The sequence below is a fragment of the Muscardinus avellanarius genome, assembly GCF_963383645.1.
Source record: "Muscardinus avellanarius genome assembly, chromosome: 9".
NCBI lineage: Eukaryota > Metazoa > Chordata > Mammalia > Rodentia > Gliridae > Muscardinus > Muscardinus avellanarius.
Genome location: NC_137795.1, coordinates 68,512,820 through 68,537,703, shown reverse-complemented (window position 1 = coordinate 68,537,703; position 24,884 = coordinate 68,512,820).

Below are 24,884 nucleotides of genomic sequence, written 5' to 3'. Positions count from 1 at the left end.
CATAATATTTTGAAATAAATGAAAATGAAGCCAGAAGTCCTTAAAGGCTAAAATAGGATCCCCAAAGTTCTAATACCATCCACATAAAATATATATACTCCAAAAATTCATGCTACTTATTTGCAGGTGAGTCCCCTCATTGTTTTAAAATTTATATAGTGTTCTAGCCAATTTGGTTGGGAGGCTTTTTCACCAAGCACAAATTAGAAGCTACATGACATATGTTGGGTGAAAAAATTGCATATTTTTCAAAGCAAGAACTTTGATAGGCATGGGATATGAGGACTGATAATTTGACAGAAGGGCAGGCGACAGAGGCAGTTCAAAATTTCAGTGAACCAGTGTGAATCGGTCAGATGTGTTAATAGATACATGATATATTTCTAATGTGCACCATCTAGAAATATGGGGATAAGGATTCATCCTCATTGTGGCAAAAATCCTTTGTTCTCATTTTTAATGCCATTTTAGCATAAAATTGTTCACAGTCTAGAACAGAGTGCTCCTCTTTGGAGCTCTCTCATCCTTTCTACTGCCCAGGAGATTCAAAAGACATTGAGAAAGAGTAGTTGTGATCTGGCAGAAGAGAAAAGCCAATAACAGAGGGTTAACAAGGGTGAGAAATTTTTTCAAGCCTAAAGATGATTGTGAAATAGAGATAATTCAATAGGAAGGTAGGACTCTGGAGGACATAAAGTAGGGTTGGGATGTAAAAAAAAAAAAATAAGGGACAAAGAGTCAAGGAATAAGGGAGAAAGGTAGCTAAACCCTCTGATCCCCCACCCAACCCCAAACTCTCATATCTCCAGTACAACTGTAGAACCTTCTTTAAATTTGCTAGTAAAAGCAGGTAAAGTGATTCTACCTAGGGCATGTAAGATCAACGCTCACTCTTGTGGACAACGGACACCAACAGCATCTCGCTGGTTGCAAGGATGATCTACTCATAGATGCTCATCCACTAAAAAAATAAGGTGAATCATATTTTCCACCAACGCTTCTTTCCTCCGATTATAAAACTATCTTAGAGGGTAGTTTTGCAGCCTAGACGGAACAAAACTACTATCTGGGGAATATATGAAAATACACGCGGCAGTCATGTCAAAAACTGCTGCAATGCCGTGGAATCAGTGGACCTGCAGTCCTGCTGTCACCTCTAACCAGAGCTGGGAATTCAGAGAATATATGAAGAGTGGGAGGATGTGTGTGGGGGGAAGAGGTTTTTCAGTTACCAGTTTGAGGTTAATTCAACATGACCAGGTTAAGATTTGAATCTGAATGTCACAAATAGAGTTATGAAAATCCAAACAAAGGAGAAAATGCTATTGTTTTCTGTTTTACAGACATTTCCAAAGAAAATAATTCTAGAGATTTGGCTATTATAATTAGCTGAAAGCAAATCAGCTGCTCACCTCACATTCCTCCCACTCTCCTCCAGTCTCCTCTCCTCTTCTCTCCCCTTCTCTTCTTTTCTTCTCCCCTTCTTTGTTCTCTTTTCCCCTCTCTCTCCTCCCTTCTTCCCCTTGATTTTGTAGTTATGCTATAATTCTTCATTATTTATATATATTCTTCATTAATACATATATAATCTATATTCTTCATAATTCATGAAGAATAATCTTATGCTATTACGAATTGTGCTGCTATGAACATGGATATGCATTTGTTACTGTAGTTCTTTGATTTCAACCCCTCTGGAAAGATACCGAGGAGAGGTATAGCTGGATCATATGGTGGATCCATTTGCAGTTTTCTAAGGACTCCACACTGATCTCCATAGTGGCTGAACTAGTTTGCACTCTCACCAACAGTATAAAAGAGTTCCTGTTTCCCCACATTCTCACCAGCAATTGTTGTTGTTTGATTTCTTTATGCTTGCTACCCTGATTGGGGTTAGAGGGAATCTCAGTGTAGTTTTGATTTGCATCTCCATGATGGCTATGATATTCAACATTTTTTCATGTATCTATTGGCCCTTTGTTCTCTTCTTTTGTGAAGTATCTATTCAATTCAGTTGCCCATTTCTTGATTGGGTTATTTGTTTTGCTAGTGTAGAGTCTTTTGAGCTCTTTGTATATTCTGGATATTAGCCCTCTATCAGAGTGGTGGCTGGTAAAGATCTTCTCCCATTCTTTAGGCTTTTTCTTTAGATTCTTGATGGTTTCCTTTGATGAGCAGAAACTTTCTAGTTTGATGTCATCCCACTTGTTAATTCTTGCTTTAATTTTCTGCGCTTTGGAGGTCTTGAGAAAGTTATTGCCTGTGCCTATACATTGGAGTGTTGAGCCTATGCCCTCCTCTAATAACTTCAGAATCTCTAGTCTAATTTCTAAGTCTTTGATCCATCTCAAGTTGATTCCTGTGCATGATATTTGTAATAGCCAAAATATAGAACCAACCTAGATCTCTATCAACAGATGAATGGATTGTAAAATTATGGGAAATATACACAATTGAATTCTACTCAGCAATAAAGAACAAAATCATGTCATTTGAAAGAAGATGGAAAGACCTGGAGAACATTGTGTTAAGTTAGATCAGCCAAGCACAGAAAGAAAGAGGACATATGTTTTCTCTAATATGCCCAAACTAGAGAGTAATAGGGACACCAGAGGGACTCCAGATAATGGAGGGGAAATCTCAGCAAAGCTAGAAAGGATGGGTAGGAGAGGAAGAAGGCTGAGGTTAATTAGTGGAGGAGCTACATTTGAAAATGTGTATAAATGTGAAAGTAGCATGGTCAACCTGGACACTCTTTGTTCTGAGGGGGAAAGAGAAAGTGGGGAGAGGAAGGGCACCAAGCACTCTGTGAATATATGCCATTTTCAGTATGATCCACATAAAAATAAAATATTAAAAAAGAATACTCTTAGGTCTCTTTGAAAGGGAACTCTAGCTGGCGATATGTAATGCCCTGGACCAGAGCTATAAGAAAGAAATATCTTCAAGTAGCTCTAATTCTAGCTAGGCTTGTGACTACCCCTGTTTAGAACCCTTACACCACCAAAGACTATGCTATCCAAGATGATAGCCACTAGCCACAAGTAGCTATTGAGTTCTTGAAATGTGTTTGGTGAGAAGTTTTGCTCTGAATTGAGATGTTCTGTATGTATAAACATACATGTTAGATTTTAAGAACTCGATAGGAAAAAATAGTGCAAAATATCCTAATAAATTTTGTATTGGTTACATATTGAAATGATACTATTTTGGATATACTGGGTTAAATAACATTTAATGTTAAAATTAATTTCATCAGTATTTTTTAACATGGCTACTTGAGAATTTTGAATTGCCCATTTACTTGCATTACATTTCTATGAGAATTTTGAATTGCCTATTTACTTGCATTACATTTCTATGGGACAACATTGGTCTGGAAACTGAGGATTTTCTTACCAACCCAAATATATTGAGAAATATTAAAATTGAGACATTAAAAATCCAAGTATTGTTTACTCTTAGTTGATTGTGCTTTCATTGAAAATTTTAGTTCCCCCTCCTACTTTTTTTTCAGACATAAAGACATTCTACCTCCTGGTTACACCCTCAGCCCTTTTTATTTTTTATTTAGAAACAGGGTCTAAGATTCTAAGAGCTTTGATAAGTTGCTGAGGCTTACCTCAAATCTGAAATCCTCATGTCTCTATCTCCCAAGTACTGGGATTAATAGGCAGGTGCTACCATACCTAGCTCCCTTTTTGATGAGGAATTTAATATCCTTCAATCTTGTGCTTGTTAAAAGATCTCACCTTGGGTGAAGTACATCGACAATGAATGTCATAGGCAAAAACATTTTTTCCTCCACAAAAGATTTATGAAAAAGAATTTATAAAGATTTTTGCATTCTAAGGTAAATAAGTCATTCCAGTTCCTGAAATAGTCAGTGGTTCAATGCTCTTTAGTGTTGTATTTAAGACATTGAAGATACTTCCTGACTTCCTCCCAGACTTCCATAGCATAGCCAGCCTCATCTCCTACTGCACTGCTTCTCCAGAGCCCCTCTTCTAGCCATTTCCTGTGTCCAAGTGGAAGAGCACTCTGAGAACTACCTATCAAGCTCAACTTGAGATAAGGGTACAATGAAGCCAAGATACTGAATAGTCTCACACTAAAATGCTTAACTAACCTAGTTACCATTAACACAGTTAAAGAACATGTCTGTAGAGAGGGTTTGTGGTCAGCCCTAGACACATATACAAAGAGGAAGTAAGGAGGCAGAATTTGACAATGCTCCCTATTTTTCTTTTGTCTTTGCATGAAAAGATGTCTTGCTAGTGTGGTCACTCTTAAATCATGTCCATTTTGTAGAACTGGACACCTCAAGCCACCAAAACGAGGCCTTTTTTAAAGCATTAAAACCATATCGCTAGCTGACCTTGTTATGACTGCTTGTATTCCAAGCCCTTTTCTCACAATAGGTCTTTCCTTTTAGCTTACATCTGGGGAGAAAATGTCTGCCTGTCAGGCACTGTGGGCATCTGTTCTTCCTAGCATTGTAATTCTTACTATAAATTCATAAATTGGCATTTTGATATAATACTTTAGACTTGGAGGTTGGTGAGTGTGAGTCATCGTCTCTGAATCTGATCAACCTAGGGCATGGATACAATCAAACGTTGGAGCTGTGAGGCTGAGGGGCTGACCCTAGATGATTGTCAATTAATCACAGTGAATGCTATTTGCCCAGGCCGGCCTCAGTTCACTTTTTAACTTAAATCCATGGCATGCTGTTTGCACTTCATTTGGGCATTTCCTATGGTCTTGAATCAGATGTCTATCTATTGGCCTTTCTACTTAGAATGTAAACCCCACATGGCGGAAAATATGGTTCCTTCTCCGTATTTGTACTAGTCCAAAGACAAAGTCTGCTACTCAGAAAAGCAATAGAAAAATATTTGTTGTATGTGATAAATGGTGCCAGGTTGTTATTTTTTAAATAAAGAATATTATTTTTCCCTTCTAATTAATGTTGAGGACATTCTATTCATATCATTAGAAGAACACTTCATAGAAATTTTGGGTAATGTCTTTTCAGAAGCAAAATTATCCTCAGAGGAGTTTTCTGGAAATATCAGTAAACTTTTAAAATTTCATAGATATAGCTATATGGTGGGGCATGCCTGTAATCCCTGTATTTGGGAGGATGAGATAGAAAGATTGTATGTTTAAGACCAGTTTTAGCAACTTAATGAGACCCTGTTTCAAAATAAAATATAGCCGGGCGTGGTGGCGCATGCTTGTAATCCCTGCGCTTGGGAGGCGAAGACAGAAGGATCGCTCAGGTTTGAAGCCAGCCACGCTGGCTTAAGAGACCCTGTTTCCAAATAAATATATATTAAAAAATGGTCTGGGAGTGTAGCCCGGAAGTAGAAGGATTTCCAGGAACCCCAGCACCACCAAAAAAAATAAATAAATAAAATATAATATAATATAAAATAGGGTTGAGGTGTAGCTTAGAGGTAATACTCCCCTGAATTCAGTCTTAGTAACACACACACACACACACACACACACACACACACACACACACACACTTCACAGACATCTTGTGTGCGTGTGTGTGTGGTACTGGGGATCGAATTCAGGGGCATTCTATCTCTTAGCTACACTCCCATCCCTATTTTATATTTGGAATCAGGGTCTCCCTAAATTGATAAGTCTCACTACTTGCTGAGTCTGTCCTTGAACTTGCAGTTTTCCTTCTTAGCCTCCAAAGTACTGAGATTACAAGCATGCACCAATATACCTAAAACACACATCTTTAACTTGCTTCAAATAGTTATAATAATTTAGGTATGGAAATTAGATATGGAAGTCAGGCCTGGTATAATCTTTGTAATACCTGTACTTGGGAGGCTAAGACAAAAGAATCACAGGTTCAAAAACAGCCTCAGCAGTAGAGAGACCCTCATCAACCTAGCAAGACCCTGTTTCCAAATAAGAAATAAAATGAGATTGGGAGTATAGCTCGAAGGTGGAATGCATCTGGGTTCAATCTTCAGTATCACACCTACACACAAGAAGAAATTAGTAATGGATACTACCTTTATATACTTGGTTTATTTTCCAAACCATTTTATAAAATATTCAATAGATACAAATTAATCTTTGTAGATAAAAAGATTATATAATTAAGATCCATGCAACCAGAACCTGATTTAAGAAATAGCACATTAATATTATCTTGGAAGTCCTGTATGTACCTCCACAATTCTAGCCTCTTATTTCTTCTACAAGATACTCAGTGTTTGGAGTCACCTTGTTCTTAATTAAAGGCAAAAACAAAAGCAAAATTCGCTAACACTTGTGAATATTTATGGCCACCTTCAGAAGTTGAAATTAATTTATTATGATTTGTGATTAAGGTTATAATTATTTTTTGTGTGTTCCTGGAAGCCCTTCTATATAATATAATTATTTTGTGTGTTCTGGTATCCCTTCTCTGGGATACACTCTCAGACTTATTTTTTATATTTTTATTTGGAAACAGGATATCTTAAGCCAGTGTGGCTGGCTTCGAACCTGTGCGATCCTCCTTTCTCTGCCTCCCAAGCACGGGGATTACAAGTGTGTGCTACCACGCCCGGCAATGTTATAATTATTTTTAAAATAGCAATAACAATTAGAAATTATAATTTCATGGTATTTTTAAATTTTTTTTTTTCCTCAAAGCATGGTGACCAGAAAAGATCCTGGTGTCTCTAGAGGTGTTCTATTACTTAATGCAGGAAGCAGTTATGTGCATGAGGTAAAGAAAACTCTAGACACATGCTTAAAAACCACATATCTTAGGATTTACTTTATAGATTTACATCGAATAATGTAATTCATAAGGTGAATGTCACTAAAATGGGCAAATAACTATAAAGACACAAAATGGGAATATATTTTCCCTCAACTGATTTTAGGATGATGTGACTGTTGTTAGCAGATTTTAAGTACCCTATTGAGTTGTACACCAATGAAAAAACAATCAACAAAAATTGGCCCTATTTCTACATAGATTTTTTTATTATCCCTGTTTTAGGAAATAGAAAAATACTTATTTTAAACCTAATATATACCAATTGGGTATATATTATTGTGAGACATAAAATTTGCATAGTTTCTTTTTAAAATAATATGGAAGTTATGCTTTTTCTTTTTAAATGAACATTAATCCATTAATTAAGTCAGAATTTCTAATGGATTAATCTTAAATCCTGACCCAAGGGAGAGCAGTCTATGCTGAGAGGGTGGTGGGGAAGAACACATTACAGTAATGGATTTCAGTAACTTGCTTCAAAAGGGGGCATTTTAATGGTTCTGTGGGAAATCACAGTGTTATTTTGAAAGTACAGTAATGGAAATCCTTGAAGCTAAAGGGCTGTGGTTAGATACATTAGGCTCCTTGGAAAGAGCTGCCGGGTCTTAAAAAAGTACCTCACTGAGTTTGTGACCTTCTGTGTTATGCCCCAGAAATTAAATAAAATTGGTTTAAGACTTTGAAGCAGGAAAGTCTGTTGGACTTCAAACAAGCTTTTGTTTGGGGGGAATTGTTGGCTTGTTACTAATGCATTTGCAGAACATTTGGGCAAGGTTAAAGAACAGTGAAACCTGGATTTGTAGGAAAAAGGTCTCAGAATGACATCCTGGGTGAGTGGTACCTGGGATCAGAGTTATGCTCTCTAGAGTGGCTGTTGCTTAGCTCCCAAACTAGAGTTGATGAATTGGTGACATTTTAAGCAAATTGAATTTCATAACCTAAGGATTCATGAAATTGCTTCGGGGATTTTATCTGTATAATTCCTTTGATTTGTAAGACCTCTGGACTATAATTATCCTTTACCCTGTATATTATTCATTATTAAAAATGATTTGTGCATGGACAAAGAAAATGGACTCCACAATGAATAGTGACATTTAGAAAGTAATGCTTGGATTAAATAGAACGTCCTCAGGTCCAGAAGTATCCTACCCATAGATAGTGACATCTGCCCGATATTTACTTCATGATATGTGTGACAAGTTCTGATGTAGACACTTGATCTTACTCTCAACTGACTTTCTCTTGACACTTGATAAATATTTGGCAAGATTCATGTCCACAGTAAAAGTGCACTGAAATCTGAGTCTTTATGGCAATGTAGTCCGCAAAGTTCCCAGATGACGCTATTCTTTCCCTACAAAACAATTATACTATCTTAAGAAATTATCTTCCAGTTTTTAGTCCCAATTTGTCTAACCATTTCACCATCTCTCAAATTAATACTCAGGAAACCGACACCCTCATTCGTTTTTAATTTATCAGAAAAACTGTTATCAGTGAGTTTTTTTGTTGTGTTTTTTTGAATTATTTCTTACTTTTGAATATTTCTTTAATATTACATTTAAATATTCTCTTTAAATATAATATTATCATAATGTAAAGAACCTAAAGCGGGGGAATTGTTTTCAGAGAATTAGACAAGCTTTGGATTTGCATTGAAACAAATTACTTATTAACACAACTCTTGTTATTTTCTGATTTCCTTTTTTACATAACTGAACACAGTAGTTTTTTTGTCATACTAAGAATTGAACCCACGAGTATTCTATTTCCAAGCTATACTCCTAGCCCCCCTTTTTTGTTTTGTTTTGAAATAGTGTCTCACTGGATTTCTAGGAATCTCACTAAGTTCTTGAGGCTGATCTCAGACCTATCATCTTTCTGTGGCACCCTAGCAAGTATTGGGATTACAGGCATGCACAACCAAACCACACCTAGTTTAGGTATCAGTGATTTTAAAAGCCAAGTTTGTTCATGTCATTTCCCATTTAACACCCTTTGATAGCTTCTTGTTGGAGTTAAGGCACAGAATACTTACTGTGGCCTCCTATGGTACAATTTGGCACTTTACAGGCTTTCCAGTCTCATCACTCAATAGACCTACTGAGCTTCCAGACCCTGGAGAGCCAAACTTTCTTGCCTTGAGACTTTCACCCCCGCTATCCACTGAGAAGCGTAAATCAGAAGACCATCTATCATATTGGAAGGGAAATACAGACTATGTTCATTGAATTCAAAGAACACAGTGGGGAAAAGGAGTTAAAATGAGAACTAGAAGACTGCCAGGTATTAATGTTTTGACAATGAGGAGAGTGAGATAAGCCAGGCAGGATAACAGCTGGTGTTCAAGCAAATGGAACAGAGTCAGTTTATACTCAACAACCAGGACACATGTCTGCATGTCCTGGCTATATTCCTCTCTTTCTGCTGATGATATAACTAGAAAAGCCATATTCAGATGAGGAAAATAGCAATAGAATGACACACTTGTGAACCTGAAACACAACTTCAGAACTGCAGGAGCTCTTACTGATGTGCTGTCACCCATGAAGAAACCAGTCACTACAGCAGCCATATTGCCTCGTTGGATCTAGTGGCAGCATACTGGTTGGTGGTAACTTCAGGACTGGGAAATAGAACTTGATAATCTGATAAAACTTTTGGATTCTTAGCCCTATGACATGTTTATTGCTGCAACTAACGAAGTTAGAATAGGTAGAAGGAGGGAAGACACACCATCCGGCTGTCTGCTTTTCTGCACTTTTCACCTGGCCAATTCAAATCTCTTTCTCCAGGTTAATGTGAAACTTTCTTTCTTCCCAGTTAGCGTGCTCTCACAGTTGAGTGTTGTGGTGCATAACTAATCCCGGTGCTTGGAAGACTGAGACAGGAGGACAGTAGGTTCAAGGCCAGCCTCAGCAACTTAGTGAGAGCCACAGCAACTTAGCAACACCCTGTTTCAAAATAAATAATTAATACATAAATAATAAATTTAAGAAATGCTTATCTACTTATTATTCTTAGTAACAGTTTTAAATTCTTTACTTTTCTATTTACCACAGTTTGACTGGGGTGTTTATTTCTATGATGTGTACTTCACCAATGAGGTAAGTCCATGAAGGCCAAGACTAACATTATTTCACTTACCTCCACAGAATTTAGTACAATGTTGGTCACAAGTGGTTCAATACTAAATAAAGAAGTTATTGCTATATCAGGTAAAGATGTTTCAGTAACAAATTATCCCCCCCCCCAAAAAAAAAAACTCTGACAGAACAGCTAGCTGGGCGTGGTGGCGCATGCTTGTAATCCCAGGATTTGGGAGGCTGAGACTGGAGGATCACGGTTTGTGGGCAGCCTCAGCTACTTAGTGAGACCCTTTGCAACTCAGTGAGACCCAGTTTCAAAATATAAAGAATAAAAAATAGGGCTAGGGGTATAGCCCTGGGTTCCACCCCCAGTACTGCAAAAAAAAAAAAAAAAAAAAAGAAAGAAAAAAAAAAAAGGAACAGCTATTCAAATTGCTTAAGCAAAAAAGGAGAATTCACTGGCTTCTATAACTAAAAACTCCAGGAGTGACAATGGCTTTTGGACACATTGGACCTAGAGGTTCACATAATACCACCAAAAATCTAGTTTACTGATGTGTCTTTTCTTTGTTTTCATTCATCAGCTTCAAATGATTGCTTCTTTGCCCTTCCAGAATCATTATGTTTAACAAACGAACAAACAAGAACCTCGGAAGTTTAAGATTATATACACTCACATCTCATAGTCCAGGTGTTCACATCCAAGAGAGTTCTTCTGATAGCAACCATAAAAGAAAGCCTGCATCTGTTTCCCTGGAGACCCAGCATACAGACAATGGAATCTTATTGGCTTTGATTTGTTAAACACACATCCATAAATCAATCAATGTGACCAAAAAGATTAAATGTAGTCATTGTAATAAGCCAATTAGGGCTTGTTCATGGGTAGTAGGATGAGGCTAATACTACCCAAATCACAAGATTAAGTGTCTGCTATATGACTAATACATGAAAAGCAGGTGTTCCGAGTGTTTATACTTTTCAGTCACTTTAAATTTTAGTTTCATGCTTTGGGCCCAAAATTTAATTCTTCTGTGGCCTATGACCTTTAGTCCTAGCTCCAATGAATGGGCCTCTACCTTCTTCTTGGGTTGTGGTTACGCATTTTATGTCCCTATTATGATAACTGCATTTCATGTCTTGCCCCTGTGCTAAATTTTATTTGTTATATTTATTTATTTGATCCTGGAGGTTGAACCCAGGGGCATTCTACCTCTGAGTTACACCTCCAGACCTGTTTCATTTTATGGTTTTTAAATTTTGAAACATGGTCTCACTCAGTTGCTGAGGCTCACCTAGAATCTGTGGTCCTCCTGTCTCAACTTCACAAGTACTGAGATTACAGGCAATGTGCTACCACAGTCGGTTTATTTCTTGATTTTTAATTAACAAACTGCACATATTTTTATATATAATGATAATAGTTTGATATATGTGTACATTGTGGAGTGATCAAATCAAGCTAATTAGCATACCCATCATCTCCCAAGACTATCATTTTTATAATGATAGATTTGAAAAATATTCTCAGTGATTTTTAGGTATGCCATATTATTATTAATTACATTTATTGTGCTTTACTATATATATATATATATATATATATATATATATATATGTGTGTGTGTGTGTGTGTGTGTGTGTGTGTGTGTGTGTGTGTATCTTGATTCATTGCCCCCGTGTCTGTTCTAGTTCTGGTATACATCAGTCTACTTTCTGCTTCTGTGAGTTCAGTGTTTTTGGATTCCATTGAAAAGTTAGATCAGGCAGTATTAGTATTTCTGCATCTGGGTTTTTTCACTAAGCAAAATTTATCCAGATTCATCCATGCTGTTGCAAATGGCAGGATTTTTTCTTTTTAAAGGCTGAATATTAATATGGTCCTTGACTTATGGTTCTACTTATGATTTTTCTATAATACTCTAATGCAAAATTGATATATTTTTCAGTGAAATCTTTCTTCAATTATTGAGACTTGTTCTTTCACAAGGTTAGTGATACCTGGTACAATACTCTCTTGAGATGCTAGGTAAGCTCCCAGTCAGCCAGGAGAGTAAACAATCAATCCTCTTCAGTTTACATTAGTGTGTTGTAAGCTATTGTGTTCAATAAATGAAGTATTTCAAATGCATTTTTCTTCTAATACTTTCAATTGATAATGATATTATTTTATGTAACCTTCTTGTAACTTGAAGAACATCTGTATTCCAGTGTGTAATATACAATATTTTCTTATCCATCCATTCAATAATGGACACTTCGGTTGAATTTATATCTTAGCTATTGTGAATAATGCTGAAGTTAACATGGGGTTGCAAAAATCTCCTTGACATACTGATTTTATTTCTTTTGGATATATACTTGGTAATGGGTTGCTGGATTCGATGGTAGTTCTTATTAAATTTTTTACTGCTTTCAATAATGGCTGTACTAACATTCCTTACAAATTTATAAACACTTGTTATATTTTATCTTTTTGGTTATAGCCATTTTTACAAATATGAGGTGATATCTCATTGTGAATTTTTTGTTGTTGTTGTTTTTTGGGTGGTACTGGGGGTGGAACCCAGAAGCTTTCTACCTCCGGGCTATACTCCCAGACCTTTTCTTAATATTTTATTTGGAAACAGGGGTCTCACTAAGTTGATGAAAACCTCACTAAATAACTGAGGCTGGCTTCAAACCCATGTGATCCTCCTGTCTCAGCCTCCCAAGCGGGGGCGGGGGGGGGATTACAAGGGTGCACCACCACGCTGGGCTCTCTCATTGTGATTTTAATTTTTGCATTTTCCAGGTGACTCATCATGCTGTATACCTTTCCTTTTACCTGTTGACCATATCTTCTTTTGAAAAATATCTAGTAAGGTCCTTTGTCATTTGCTCATTTTAAATCAGGATATTTGCATTATTGCAATTGAGTTGTTTGAGTTTCTTATATATGTTGGAAATTAACCCTTTATCAGGTATATAGTTCATGAATATATTCTCCCATTTCATTGATTGTGTTTTTTACTCTGTTGACTATTATTTTGCTCGGCAAAAGACTTTTAGTTTGATTCCATTTTATTTGGTTATTTTTGCCTTTTTTTTAACCTATGCTTTTAGGATCATATTCCAGAAATTATTACATAAACCAATGTCATAGACTTTTCCCCCTACTTTTTTCCAATAGTTTTACAGTTTTAGGTTTCATGCTAAGTATTTATCACATCTTCAGTTGCTTTTTGCAAATGATGAGAGATAAGGAACCAATTTAATTTTTATTACATGTAGTTATTTATTTAGTTTCCCCAATACCATTGTGTGTTTTTGGATCCTTTGTAAAAAATCAGTTGACTAGTAAGATCAGTTTATATAAATGTATGTATTTATTTCTATTCTATTCTATTCTATTGGTATTTATGTCTATTTTTGTGCTAGTACCACACTGTTTTGATTATATCTTTCTAGTAGATTTTGAAATCAGGCAGTGTGAAGCTTCCAGCTTTGTTCTTTTTGACTATTTTGAATTCTTGGTAGCTTTATATGAAATTTTGAATTTGAGAATTTTAATAGGGATTGCATTGAATCTGTGGATCACTTTGAGTACAATACTTATTTTTAAGATATTTCTTTCACTTCATAAATACAGTATTTCCCATTTATTTATGTTTTTTTCCATTTTTAATCAATGTTTTATAAATTTTGGTGTATACTCCCTCGCTCACTTTTGTTAAGTTTATTATATGGTATTTTGGTTTTTGTAAAGTAGATTGCTCTTGATTTCTGTTTTAGATAGTTTGCTGTTAGTTTAAATAAATGCTACTTATTTTTGTGTATTGTATGCTCACCTTTTTGTCTAGAACCTATATAATCCTTTTAGGTCTGAAATCTTGCCTGTTCTCCCACTTCATTGATAGTGCCCCTAAGAGATAAGTGCTTGATACCAACCGATGTAGAAATAGAAAATTTTAAACTAAAACTGAGTTTTGAGCTTACCTAAAAATAATAAAATAAGTGTATACCAAAAATTTGATGAGAGATATTTAGAGAAAAAAATTCTGATTACTAGTTTTAGTAAGATGAGGAGCAGATAGTTGTGATATATGTATTTTCCAGTGGTCTTTGGAGCATATTGACAAATAGCATGATATGAGAGGGATGAGTGAATGTATCATTTAGAACTATTCATGTTTTGTTTCCTTTTGTTATGAATTATTTCTCTTTATCATTGATTCATTAATGTGTACTCCATAGAATTGTCATGTTTAATTGGGAGGCTTGTGATGAACACACATCTTGTAATAAGAAATTTAATTTACTTGCACAATATATTCACTAATGCTTACTATAGGCAAAAATATTTGTTTACATAAGCAGTAAATAAACTACATTGTTATTAATCCAGAATATTTCAACGAACTCATTTGTTTAGATAAGTTGACTAACACTCTACACTATAAAGATTATGTAGATTATTATCTTAGTTTTTGTTTTGTTTTGTTTTTGTGGCCTGTATGTATGTATGTATGTATTTATTTATTTACTTTTATTGGTACATTGTAGTCATACATCTTAATAAAGTATAAAATGGTAGAAGCATACCTGCACACATCACTCATTTAGTCCTTCCCCAATTCCGACCCCATTCTTTCCCCCCTCCCTCCTTCACATGTTTGGTTTAGTGATTGGCTTTCATATTTTTGTGAATTTACATCATGTGCATTAGGAAAATTACCTCTTCCCCCTCCTATCCTCCTCAGTTAGGTTCCCTTATTTGCTCATCTATGGTTTCTCCTTCTTCTAGAGTTCTCCTATAGCCCCTCCCCACCAGCTTCTGCATATTAGGAAGAGCATCTGATTTTTTTTTGCTTTTTGTGACTGACTAATCTCACTTAGCATAATGTTCTTCAGTTCCATCCATTTCCCCACAAATGATATAATTTTGTTCTTTTTGGCTAAGTAAAATTTTATCGTGTATATATTCCATAGTTTTATTTTAAACACTTTGATGTAGCTTGCTTGTAACAAACTATAGAATAAACTGTAGAATATTGTATTGTAAATATCATCTGACACCTTGCATATATGTGGTTATTCAGTTTTCCTAGTATCATGTAGAAACATCTGTATATTTGCGTCGCCAAATAGTGTCTGCTTATTATATTCTATCACTGGGCCTACTATGCATGAGAACAATAGTTACTTCTTATCATTTCTACTGACTTATGTACTATCTTCTCCTGAAGGGTTCTCCATCCTGAGTGCTGAATGTACTTTCTCATGTTCTGTCTCTGGGTCTCTTCCTCCAGTTATTTGACCCTATTCCCTAGCCTCTTTGCCATTCATATCATCACTAAAAATAATAGAAGTCTAATAATAACAATTGGAAAATGTTATAGTTTTATTTCTAAAAACTTCAAAATATAACCTAAGTTAAGATGTTTTATAGCTTAGTGGTTCCTAATTGATTTTGTTTAGATAGGTCAAAAAATTGAATTGAAAAATGCTCATTGAAACTTTCTTATGCCTGCTTTTGCAAGGACCAGCAACCTCTTGGTCACTAGATGAGATGCCCCAGTCTTGTTATCAATAGAAAACATTTTTTTTTTCAGCAGTGGGAATGGAACCCAGCAGCATTCTACCTCAGAGCTATAGCCCTACCGCTATTTTATTTCTTTTTTAAAACTTTTTATGTGAATCATTTGGAAAATGGCATACATTCACACAGTTCTTGGTGCCGTTTTCCTTGCTTCTCCTTTCCCTTTCTCCCAACAGTGAGTGTCCAGGTTGACCATGCTGCTACATTCAAATATATATTAATGAATATATATTTGAATATATATTCAAATATAGCTCCTCCAGTTAATCAACCTTGGCCTTCTTCCTCTTCTACCCTTCCTTTCTAGCTTTTCTGAGCTTTTCCCTCCATTATCTGGAGTTATTCTGGTATCCCTAATGCTCCCTAGTTTGGACATATTAGAGAAAACATAGGTCTCTTTCTGTGCTTGGCTGATCTCACTTAATGTTCTCCAGGTCTTTCCATCTTTTTATGAATGATATTATTTTGTTCTTTATTGCTGAGTAGAATTCCATTGTGTATATTTCCCATAATTTTGCAATCCATTCATCTGTTGATGGAGACCTAGGTTGGTTCCATATTTTGGCTATTACAAATTGTGCTGCTATGAACATGGATATGCATATGTTACTATATTTCTCTGGTTTCAACCTCTTCGGAAAGATACCTATGAGTGGTATAGCAAGATCATATGGTGGATTAATTCTCAGTTTTCTAAGGACTCTCCACACTATTTTTTAAATTCTTTATTTTGAATCAGAGTCTCACTGAGTTGCAAAGGACCTCACTAAATAGCTGAGGCTGTTCACAAACCTCGATCCTCCTGTCTCAGCCTCCCAAATGCTTGCATTACAAGTGTGTGCCACCATACCTAGCTCAGAAAACAAAAATCTTATGTGTCAGTTCTCACCATTAACTCTGTAAAAATTGGTCTACTTACTAATAAAAGAAAGAACTTTATAAAAAGAAAGGTAATTTAGTTCTATTAGTTCTATTTAGTTCTAATTTCAAATCATTCTCTGAGTTTTGTTTTATATATTCCAACTTGTTGAATACTTAGGACCATAATACTGTCTACCTATCCATCCATCCTTCACATGTTTATTGACTATCCATTTTGTACCAAACACTGTACTAGATAGACATGAATTAGTAATGAATAAAGTTGACAATATAATTATGATGAGCACAGAGAAGAAAAATTAGAAAACATTACAAGAGCAAAATCTAACTTAGGTGGAGGAGGAGTGGGAGAATGAAGATTAAGGAGTAATTGTGAAGGATTCCCTTGTAAAATAGTATTTAAGGTTTGATACTTGAAAATGTTCTTTTTGTGAGTTTGGTGTAAGAATAAGCCAGTCCTGTTCAAGTTCAGAGAGGCTAAAGTCACTGAGAGATTTGGGAAGGAGTCAAGTGAGGAGGCTGGGTCAGGCATGGGGGGAGCTCTCCAGGACCACATGCATTATGACAGCATTCATGAGCAGTGGAATGGCACTAAGCCTAGATGGTGTTTTCTTTCAAGAAGGATAGATGACCTGATGTTTGGTAGGGGAAGAGCAGAAAAAAAACAAATATAGGAGATAAGTTTTGAAGTGATCAATGACTATATGATCATCGGAGCCAGGGAACTGGATAGATTTACCTTAGAAGTGAGTAGACATGGAGAAATCATGAAGTATGTTGCTGGGAAGGGATGATCCTGGGAAGGGAGGGAGAGACTGGTCTCTGAAAGGACATTTTTGTTAATATGAAAGGAAAGAGGTTGCTTCCTGGTGCAGGCAAATGTTGAGGATTTTTTTGGAAGTAGAAAGTTAAAAGTTGTTTAATGAGTTGTATTTTCTCTATCAGGCCAGAAAGAGATGAGAATAAGGAAATGGAAGTGAGTTTGGAAGTGTGAGAACAGCAGAGAGCCCTGAAATATATTGTCATGAGGGTATATGCCAGTGCTCCCATTTAGCTGCCATTTCTCCTGAGGATGGTCTAGAATGAAGAGTGTTGTCAATAGCAATATTTTCAGGAGTATTTGAAAAATACATGTTGATTTGGTCTAGGAATCTCAATTTTTTTGAGTTTTTTTTTAATAACTCTAGATATACTGTTTCTTCACTGCTTAGACTGCCTTCAAAGATACTTTAAGGTTACAAAGCACTAAATTTTAGGCTGCTGAGATTTGTCCTTTTAGAGTATGCCACACAGCTATGTTTTTGCTGTACTCATATACCCAGAGAATGTGGCCTTTGAGTTAGAGCCTTGGCAAGAGATCCAGTCAGAGTTTTCAAGTAGGCAACAGGATCAACCCATCTTTGCTGACTAATGGTTCAATTTTCACTTAAATAATGGCCTATAGAAAAATCCATAAAGAACTTCCTTGCTATGTAAATTTTATCACACGTTGGTACCGATAATACTTAAACACCCTTTTGCTTTGGTTTTCTCAGCATCTTATCAAGCTCAAGAGTCTTACACTGAAACCTTTGATGGTTATGTCTAGCAGCTGCTCATAATTAGTCATGATGTGAATGGATTTGAAGCCAAGCCCTCTAACTGGAATTAATGTCCCCATCTCTGTTTTTCCATGCCTAGTGCATATTTAACTAAATTATCCCTTGTTCTCTTGGTTTTATTTACTCATTAGCTGTGCTGTAATGAAGATTCCACAGTGACTAATCCCCCCAGCTTACAAAGAGAGTGCAATGTGTCAATGTTGGCATAAGGCTGGGCTGCAGAACAGATTTTTCTTCTATCTCCAACTACCACCAGAGTAGTACAGAATTTCAGCCTGCCACTTAGTCACAAAAGAAGGTGTGGAGCATAAAATATCACAGGAGAAATTATAGAGAGAATAGTTGCCCTTTTGCTATAGCCTTGTAGCAATTCTGAAGAGATGTTACAGAATTAATTTACTGAAGGTGAATTCATGGAAAACTACTCAAAGGTGGTGAGCATGGTTATTTTTCTTTTCTTTTCCTATGTGGCTTTTTTTTTTAATTCCACCACTTAATTTTTTTCCAAACTGCCATGAGAAGGAATTTTTTAGTTTTTATGTTGCTTTCTTCATCCAGTAAAATTTCTTCTGCTTTTCTTTCAGAGTTCCAAAAGTTACCCCAAGATGTCTGTTTTTCTAAAATCATAAATATTGGCTTCTTCTAATATCTTATGGTCCTATATTTTGTTCTTTCTGGGAACACAATGCTCCTTCTTTTACTCTTTCTTTTTTCTATTATTACTCACAAATATCTATAAACAAGCAAATCTATCCTTAGTATTTTCACCAAGATCATGGTTCCCACATGCAGAGAAGAGTACTTTAAAACATCTTAATATGAATTAGGTCAATACATTAAAAGATTAGGAGTATTTGTCCTTTTAAAAAACTACATTAAAATAAATGCACGGCATACTTGATATTCTGAATCTGGATCATGAGATTTTTTAAAACAAATGCACTGTTCACATTCAAAGTAAAAATAGGCTGCATCCAGAGATCAGGTTCTTATTTTCTTAAACACTTGCTAGAAAAACTATATGAGTCTTAGTTAAATTATATTGTCTTTCTCAGGGACAAGCCTTATGACCCCTGCAAAATGAGGAATGGGAGTGAAGAGCAGGAGGAACTCAGGTCTGCAAGCCTGAGAGCATTCCAGTCCTGACCCACCATAGCTATCACATGACATCAATCTCAGCCTCTTCTTCTTTTTAATAAGGAATTACAAGTATTGTTCTTCACAGAAACAGATATAAATTACTCATCTCTTACAAAATCAAGCTGTCTTTTCTAATCTTTTTTTTTAAAACATGGCTATCTTTAATCCTTGATGAGATGTTCCAGAATGTCCTATGTTCATCATTTTTACATATTTTTTCTTTGCTTAGTATGGTACATTATAAGAACTCAAAACATTTTTTAAGTAAGTATCTTTAATTCAAAAGCATCTATGGAGATATTCTACGTATGAAATCTTTTCCTGAGTGCAATGGGAATGTCAAATGAATAAGAACTTAAAATCTATTTGAGAGAAGCCCCAGAGGATGACTAATTGCAAAGATCAAAGTATGAAGCACAATTATGGAGATGCTGAAGTATCATGAAAGGGAGAGAATGATCTTGATGGGAGAAATCTAGAAGATATTCTTTAAGGAGGCACATTTTAACTATCCTTGAAGGACAGGGAGAATATAGGCAGGTAGAAACTCACAGCAGCACTGAGAGTTGCATGAGCCACACTCAAGAGGAAGTTCTCTGCCCATACTCTAAAAAGACTCAAGTGAGATTGAGCTGATTTTTAACAAATAATGTTCTCAGAAGAGAGCTTGAAGGTTTGTCATTCATAATTAATAGAGTAAGCATCAGAAGGTTCTTTTTGATCAGATTTCAGAGTTCAAACAAAGGTCTAATAAATAATTCATTGTCTCCAATTGTTATCTCCATCTGTAAGTTTTTTTTTTCTTCTAGATTTTGTTATACAAAAGGGAAGAATAACCCTTGTTTTGTTTTAATAATTTTCAGAAGGGAGGTAAGGCAGATTGGGATGATCTTCCTTGTTAGAGTAAGTAAAAGGGATGCATAATTTAATTTTTATAATTTGGCTCATTATTTAAAAAACAGAGTGCCATATGGACACGAAATGTCAAATTGTGTCCAAGGAGCTAACATGCCTGGGTCTTTTCTATCTATGATAGAATTATGATTCTTGTCAGTGAGGAAAGAGGACTTACTCCAAGCTTCTATCCTGTCTTCCCTCCGAGGCCTGAATCAACCCAGATTCCAAGCTGAGGCTCTGGGAATTATGCAGAAAAATATAAGTAAGAGCTCAGAAAGCTATCTGGATACTCTCCAAAAACTTGGCAGTGCACAGGACTTATGCATACAGGACTTATACAAGGCCAGTCTGAATAACATGGCCATTTCTCAATGAGCTCAGTCCTCTCAATTCTCAGTCTTTCTTCCAGTAAAACCTAAAGAGCTTTCATCTTTAGGTTGTTCAGTAATCCCACATCTTTGGATTACTGACAGCCTTTTCTGCTGTCCTTTGACACAGATTGATAACTAAAATGTTTTATACCATATATCCTACAAATCAGAGATGGTGCAATGGAGAGGAATGGTTTAGACGGTCATATAGCAAATCTCAAAAGTGAGTGCCCTCAAAAGGAGCTACATATAGGATATGCATTGTAGGTGATTTAAGAAAAAAAGGTAACTTTCTGATCCAGGTAAGAATAATACAAAAAAATATGTATTTTAGCAGATAACATGGTGCTTTTTGATGCCTTTGATGCCTTTGGATCCATCCTCTTGCTACCTTATTTATTACTTGCAATAACTCACTCCAGAGACTTTAGACTTCACTTGAGCAGTTGAGCCAGAATGGAGAGCTGGTGGAGCCTGCATGATTCTTTCCTCCTTATTTCTGGGCACCCTGCAACCAAAAATCAAGTGATAGGATAGAATTAAAGATCTTCTTTTTTTCTCCAGATACAGGAACTGTAGATGTAATTTCTACCTGAGCTCCTTTGCATGATTGTGCTGAGACTGGGACTTCCCTGCAACACACTCCTTGTTTGGCTTCTTCTACCCCTTCCTGGTCTCTTCTGGTAGCATACCCTAAATAAAACATTTGTATCTGAATTCTAAAGCCAGAAAATTCCTAGGGGACAAGGTGCTTTCATATCTCATTGCCACGTAAACTCTGAAGAAATATTCTCCCCATCTGTGGCTGCAAAAAAAAAAAAAAAAAAAAAAAAAAAGAAAAGAAAAGAAAGATGTTTCATTGTTAGCAAGATGGGCTGTACTGAAAAACAGAATTATAACTTTGCTTGTGGCTGCTGCCCTATGAGGGAAAAACAAAAGAATGATAGCAATATCATCAATTGAATAAAAAAGAATAGTGGATATTAGTTATGATCTTTTGGAAACAGGATTTCAAGAGCAAATATGTCTTACTTCCCATCATATTGATTAAGCACCATATTAGGTATTTTCGGGTTACTTTAAGATGAAAACAAATGGGCTCAGGAACTTAAAAAGATGGCCTTTCTTCTCAGGTAAATACCATAAATATAACTTCTGCTGATTTTTGACAAGATAATCTCTATATATACTGGCAATAATCCATTTAAAATTGGTCTGTGTGGCTGCTCCTATTGCCCACGCAACAAAGATAGTCATTGCAGTGCCTGGAGGGTGACAGAGTGATCATGAAGCTGACTGAATGTCAGGTAAGCCCCAGCTCACTGACAGAAACAGGGGAAATAGAAAAGTGACTCAGGAGGTCAAAATGTCATGCTTGAGTTTGAATTTATCTTAAGAAATTGTATCTGGATTGATAATCACTTGATAAAGGGGTTGTGGGAACATACAAGAGAGGGATGCTTTTAATTTTAAATCTAAATAATGGGTGATTGAAATGCATATAGTTCCCCTTAAAAAGCCCATGCCATCCCTTCTTAACTTTTTTAAAATACTTAGGATGAATATGTATTGTTGTTCAGTATTCATTTGTGTAAACTGTATGTTCCTGATCATCGTGGGTGTTGAGGCTGATGTTAAGGTTGCATCATGTTCTCTGTCTTACTGCCTAGAGGATTGTTTCTTCTTTTCAAACTCCCCACAGCACACATTCCAGGAGTGCCTCAGTCCCTCTCATGAAGTAGATGGCTTTTGTAAAATTACTTTTGCCTTCAGGTTTCCTATTCAAATACATTCTTATTTACTTAAGAGCATTTTGATATTTAAAGAAGCACTATAGCTATTTTGTTTTCAAAACAAATATCATATTGAATTATAGACAGTAGACAGTAGTTCTCAAGGAATTTGTGTAGCAATTTAGCTTTTTTTTTTCTGCTCAGCCTGAATTTTATCAGCCAGAGAACTCAATTTTAGTTGTAGTTTAGATGTTCTGCAAACAAATACCAATTCAGTGCTGTTCAAGCAACTTGCTTGGCTAGCAGGTTGGTAACCTCAGATGCTTTCTCCTCTGTGCCCTTCATAATCAAATTAGTCTGTCTCATCCAATTGTGATTGTCTGAAGTTTGTCTAATCTCTGGATTTCTTTTTTAAAAGTCAGGCATGTAGGACATACCTGTAATCCCAGTATTTGGAAGGTTGACACAAAAGGATTGCAGATTTGAGTACAGACTCAGAAATCTAGCAAAATCTTGTTTCAAATCCCCAAACCCAAACTAACCAAGTACTGACAATATATCTCAGGCAGAGTTCTCCTGAGTTCTATCCCCAGTACCACCATCAAAACAAAAACCTTCCCTGCAAAAAAACTTTAAGTTTTTAAATACTACCTTGTGTCCAAAATGTATAGACCAAGCATGGAACTTTAGTTTCCACCTAGCAGATGAAATTTTACAATGTTTTTAAAAAGAGGCATTGAGCTCTTTTCCTACTTCTGTAAAATGAAAGATGACTACATCTTCTTTCTAATTTTTAGGACAGAGATCCATACCTTAATGAAATAGGAATAAATCCAGGAGATTCTCAAATGTAGTCCTTTGCTGTTTAGGTACAAGGGGAAAAGTAAAGATTCAGCAACACCTGATATTAAAATTATCTTTCTTGGCCTGTTTCCCAGGGATTTGGAACAAGTTCCTAAGGCTCAAGCTGAGAGCTTGCCAGAGGTCTTACAATGGCTGTGGTAGCTTTTCAGAATTTAACACTTTATTATGTCTAATATATTGTTCTTGGCCATTTACAATATTGAGAATTTAGTGTTTGATATTCAAAACTAAGAATCCATGCATCCTGAGCAGCTGCTACAGGATAGAGCTAAGAAGTGTCTTCTTGGACTCAGATTTGAGTATGGGCTTCTGGTAAGCATGGCAGATTGACAGAAGCATTTATCACCACTGCCTTCTTGAACTTAGATTTGATTAAAATGGAGAAGAGAAAATAGCAAATGAGTTATGTCAAGAAGTTTTGGCACAAAGTGTGTAGAGGATATCTCTTAGCTCTCTGCTGCTAGGTAACTCTACTGCTATTCTGGAGAAGTTCAATCAGGCAGAGTATTGACTCAGTGCGACCCTGTGCAGCTGAGATCAGGGTAGGAGAACATACAGGAAATAGGATATTGAGTTGACAGTCTGCATATAGAATGAATAATGCCTTCATTCTCTTTCCTGCTTAGTATCTACCTCTCTAGAAGTTAAATTAACACTGATAAGCAGAAAATGTAAAGAGATGGGTCTGAGAGAAAGATCTTCAGAGATTTACCTGTGAGGTGTTTCACCTGTGAGGTGTTTCTGTGAGATTGACAGAGGACATGGACTAAGCCTGAGGAGTGAAAGATTCTGAAGGAGTTAAAAGAGGGGCTGGCGAAAGATCAGATGCCCTTAAGACTCCAGGTGGAACTCCAGTCCCCTCCAGAATTCACACCCCAAGGCCCCCCAGTGAAAGCAGGAACTTAATCTTTTACTAAGCCTCTCTGCCCTCCCCCACGTTTGTTAGTTTTTTAGTTTTCTTTGATGATTCTATCTTAGTAATTTATGGCACCTTTCCTATCTCTAACATTCCTCATGGTATTGCTGGGTCTGTTTTTTCCCATGGGAATGTGATACTTAGCTGGAAAAGGGATATAAAAAAACCTAGTTTCAGAGAATAAAATTGTCAGTTGCACAAGAGGCAATTGTCCGGGTCCTTCATTTCAGGTCTCTTCCTCCCAAGTCCCAGAGAGGAATCTCCACAGACATGGTCATTTTCCAGTTGTCAGTAAAGCCCACAAGTCCACAAATGTGTCCCCCACCTAGGGAACTTCTAATCAGCCTTCTTAAATATGTATGGACTTACCAAGGATCACCAAACATTTGGAGAACACTATCATGAAAAATAGGCCAAAAGGAAGTAGAGAAGGAAATCCATAGGAAATGGAAAACTACAATGAGCATAAGAAAACATTTTTTGGGGGCAGACTGGGGATGGAGCCCAGGGTCTTTTTACCTCGGAGCCACACCCCCACCCCTATTTTTATTCTTAATCTTGAAACAGGGTCTCACTAAGTTGCAGAGTCTCACTAAGTAGCTGAGGCTGCCACGAACCTGTGATCCTCCTGTCTCAGCTTCCCAAGCACTGGTATTACAAGTGTGTGCCATCACACCCAACTAAGAAAATATTTTTAAAAACTTGAAGAGACAGAAATGCTTGTATTTATTAAAAAAGAGCAGGATGCAATGAAAAGTGGAAAATCAGCAAAAAAGCATGTGGAAATGAAAACTGATGAAAGATAAAACTGATAAACACTTAAGAGACAGAAATGTTAATATAACCGATAAAGTGATGAAAATCAGGACAGTTTATAGTCAGGAAGAAAAACATGTTATTTGAAAGTAATAAATTTTATTATTTTTATTCCATATAATTATTTATTAGTTTTTTTTTTCTAATTTCATTCAATTGCTTTGAGCTTCCAGTACAATCCTG